This window comes from Marmota marmota, unplaced genomic scaffold (genome assembly GCF_001458135.2).
Source record: "Marmota marmota marmota unplaced genomic scaffold, marMar, whole genome shotgun sequence".
NCBI classification, from domain to species: Eukaryota; Metazoa; Chordata; class Mammalia; order Rodentia; family Sciuridae; genus Marmota; species Marmota marmota.
The window spans coordinates 38,117,439-38,121,115 of NW_025999900.1; the positions used below are offsets into that span (position 1 = coordinate 38,117,439).

A 3,677-nucleotide genomic window follows, 5' to 3' on the forward strand; every position below is an offset into this window, starting at 1 on the left:
TGTGTGTGTGTGTGTGTGTGTGTGTGTGTGTGTGTGTGAGAGAGAGAGAGAGAGAGAGAGAGGTAGAGATAGAGATAGAGATAGGTAGAGAGGGGGGGTGGAGGGAGAGGGAGGGAGAGAGGGAGGGATCCAGCAGGAATGGCGGGGGTGGGGTATGTGAAACTGAAGGACTCAAGGGGTTGTTCCTCTCTCCCCATGGAGGGCTCCTCAGTGGCCTGGCTTCCTTTGCAGGCACCCCTCCCTCCAACACTGTGTGGGTACCTCTAAGCGAAAGAGATCAAGTGCCAGTGGCAGCAAGAGTAGGAGTGCCAGGGTGAGACTGTGACGCCGCAGGGCCTCGGGAGGATAAAAGAGTCGTGCGGCCAGAGAGAGCCCCCTAACTTGAGTGACCCCATGTACAGAGACCAGCAGTGGGGTCCCAAATTAGAAGGAATGGCCCTTTGGGTATCCCCCCTGGGCTTTGTCCCCTGGGTCCTGGCACCTGGATTTGTTGCTTTGGGTAGAGGAAAGGGGGTCCCCGCAGGCTGCTCTTGCAGCCGGGCCAGCTGAGCAGCTGAGCAGCAGCACTAGGTTTTGGGAAGCCCCTGCAGCTGGGCCCTTCCCCTGTCCCGGTGGGAGTAGGTTTGGTGTGGGGTTGGTGCGTGAGTGAAGGTTTGTGGGTTCTGCCAGGGCGAGCGGGCCCTCTCCGCCCCCTAAGCCCCAAGAAACTGGGCGGGTTGGGTCACTGCGGAGGGGCCTGCCTGCGCCTCCCCGGGGAATCTGGGCTGAGTGGCTGGGAGAAGGAGGCGATTTAGGGCCAGGATTTAGGGCACACCAGAATTGGGATCCCATCTGGGTGGGAGAAGACTTGCTTCCGGGGGTCAGGAGCCCAGCCCAGCTGGGCCGCCTCTGTTCTGTCCCTTTGGCCTTTCCCGGAAGCGCCCAGGACCAGGTGGAGTTATTTGGTGAGGACAGGCAGGAAGCCGGGGCCTCCTGTGCCCTGGGGGCCGGGCTGGCTCCCTGGCACAAGTATCTCTGGTGCTTGTGCAAGGCCTGGACGGGGCACGCGAGGCTGCCACTTCCCCTAACCCTCTGTCCTTTCCGCCACAAGTGTGGTGTGCAGGAGGTCTGAAGGCACCAAAGAGGGAGCGGCTGGCAGGGCTGGCGCTGTGGGTGGCAGGGCGAGTCCGCTGGGGCACGGGGACCTGGAACCCGGACCGGGGCTTCAGGGGCCAGGCTGGTAGGGTCGGATGGGATCCAGGTGTCCAGCAGACACTACCGCGGGGGACTGTGGCTGTGCTAGTTGCGCAGCCGCCTCCCCGCGCGCGCGCCATCTGGTTCTCCTCCAGTACCAACCCGCACCCGTGCGGTATCCACACCCCCACCTTCCCCGGGCGGGCAGGGAGGGGTGTGGAGAAGGCAACCTTCCCCTGGGTCAGTCTCCACCTGGTGCCCGGCTCCTGGCCCTCTCAGGCCGCCTTAGTGCCATCCTCCTAGACCCCGGCCCAAGGCGGGACGCAGAAGTTTGGCATAGGGGCAAGAGGGCAAGAACACGAGAGGAGAGAGCCCTGCGCGCCCTGCGAACGCGTCTTGGTGGTCGCCGCCCGGCCAGGGCCCCACCAGGTCCCGGGGCATGCCAGGCGTCCGCTGGATACCAGGGGCTCCCAGGCCGAAGGGCTGTGTGCGCATGTAAGTGTGTGTGTGTGTGTGTTCCTGTGTGTGTGTGTTGGTCCTGGGCCCTGAAGGCAAGGACTGAGCCTGTCTGGGCAGGGCAGGGCGGGGCAGGGAGGGCTCCCTGGGATGGAAGGCGGACAGTTGTAATGGGACCCCACCCCGGGACAGGACCTGCCAGCTCGCCTCCCCCATCTGCACAAAGGCAGAGGACCCGGCCCCGCCGGTGTGCACCCTTCGATAGCTCAGCTGGTAGAGCGGAGGACTGTAGACTGAACAGACAGCTGTGGACATCCTTAGGTCGCTGGTTCGATTCCGGCTCGAAGGAAGTGCCCCACGCTTTTGCGCACACGCACGCGGACACGCCCCCCTGACGGGGCCCTGCCCCTGCAAGCCTCATCCTGCCTTCTGAGCCCAGAGCAGGCAGAGCCTCTCCAGACCGCCCATCTCTTCCAACCGCCAACCCTTGCATCTTCGCCTCCAACTCCCCCGCGCTCCCCAGATGCTGTCCTGCCTGCTGCTGCTGTCCTGCCTGCTGCTGCCCGCCAACGCCAGGCACCAGTTCTGGGAAGGCCCATTCTTCGCTGGCCGCCCGCAGGGGTTCCTGCTCTCAGGTCGCCTCACCCAAGCAACCCACCACTCGTGCCCCCACATACCACACCCCTATCCCTGGCCCCTAACGCCGCCGCCCACGCCCCTGCCACACCCCCACCGCTCCTGCACTTTCAACCACAGGGCACTCCTCCAGCGCCTCAGTGCCTGAGATTCTTGACAACACACAGGCAGGCTTCCCTGCCACCCAGCCCTTCCCACCTGGATCATCATGGACTTGGCTCTTGGGAGAAGCGAAATGTCCAGAGCCATGGATGTGTTGCTCAGCGATCACCCTGGCATCCTCCCTCCCTGAGATCGCCAGGCTCCATCCCTCTCCACAATGGCCATGGGGCCGCCTGCCTGCCCAGGAGCCACTCGCCACGTGCCCCCCCCCACGTCTGCCCCTCTCCATCTTTCTCACTTTCTGTCTGCCTCTACCTCTCTCTTTCGTCTTCTTTCCTTTCCATGATGCCCTGCCACCTCTCTCCTTTCCTCCCTCACTCTCCTCCATCTCTCCAGCCACAGGCAATCCATCTCTGCCTCTGCCTCTGTCTCTGTGTCTGTCTTTCACCACCTCCCCGCCTTCATTTCTGTCCCCCACGCTGACCCCTGTCTCTGTTCCTCTCTTTCTCTGTCTATTGGTGAGGAATGCGTGGGTGGACAAGGGAGGGAAATGTCCATCCCAGCTTGGTTAGGTGACATGGTGCCCTGAGGGCCGTGGCCTGTGTTCTGTTTTCCCTTGGGGCTGAAGAGTGGGATGTGCCCTTCCCGCCCACATGCCGCCAGCCTCACCTTTCGTGAACTTTAAGGAATAAGGTTGGAGCCGCAGCAGGACTCAGTGGTCCTCCTGGAAGAGCCAGCACACGCCAGGTTCTGCTCTTCACCTCGGGAAGGTGGCCAAAGCACCTACCTGTTGCTATCGTCCTGCCTGGGGGGAGCTGAGGGGGAGTGAGAGTAAAAGCCGAGTCAGGCTGGAACACAGGGTCGCCCCCCGCCCCAGGGAGTGGGAGCTGGCGGTTCCAAGGCAGGCAAAGGGCACGGAATCTCACCCCCCCTTACACAGACCACTGGGGTGTGAGCTGCTTGATGGCTTGAGCGCCCAGTTGGAAATGGAACCTAGCAAGAAGATGCTGAGGACCAGCCAGAGAGTGTGCAGGAGGCAATGGGCAGGGCTTTGGAGGATCAGGAGGGGATGGGGTGCAGGCAGCCAGAGCAACAGCCCAGAGTGTCCCTTGATCTCAGCCTTTCCCGGAGAAGAGATGTCCAGAGCTTGATGTGCAGAGAAATCCAGTCACAGACTGGACGGTCACTGGAACCTGCATGGGAGGGCATCTCAATGCAGCCTGGAAATGGGAGGGAAAGGGGACAGCCTGGGACCTGCATTCCCCTGGGCGCTTGAATGCTTTCATGGAGTGCAGGTGTTTGTGTATGTC

At 62.6% G+C, this 3,677-nt stretch overlaps 1 non-coding gene across 1 annotated transcript; it reads left to right on the forward strand.

The window, feature by feature from the left end:
- Nucleotides 1–1,884: 1,884 nt before the first annotated feature.
- On the forward strand, nt 1,885–1,978 carry Trnay-gua. The gene is made up of 2 exons: nt 1,885–1,921; nt 1,943–1,978. It is a non-coding gene; the product is annotated as a tRNA-Tyr (tRNA).
- Nucleotides 1,979–3,677: the final 1,699 nt, after the last annotated feature.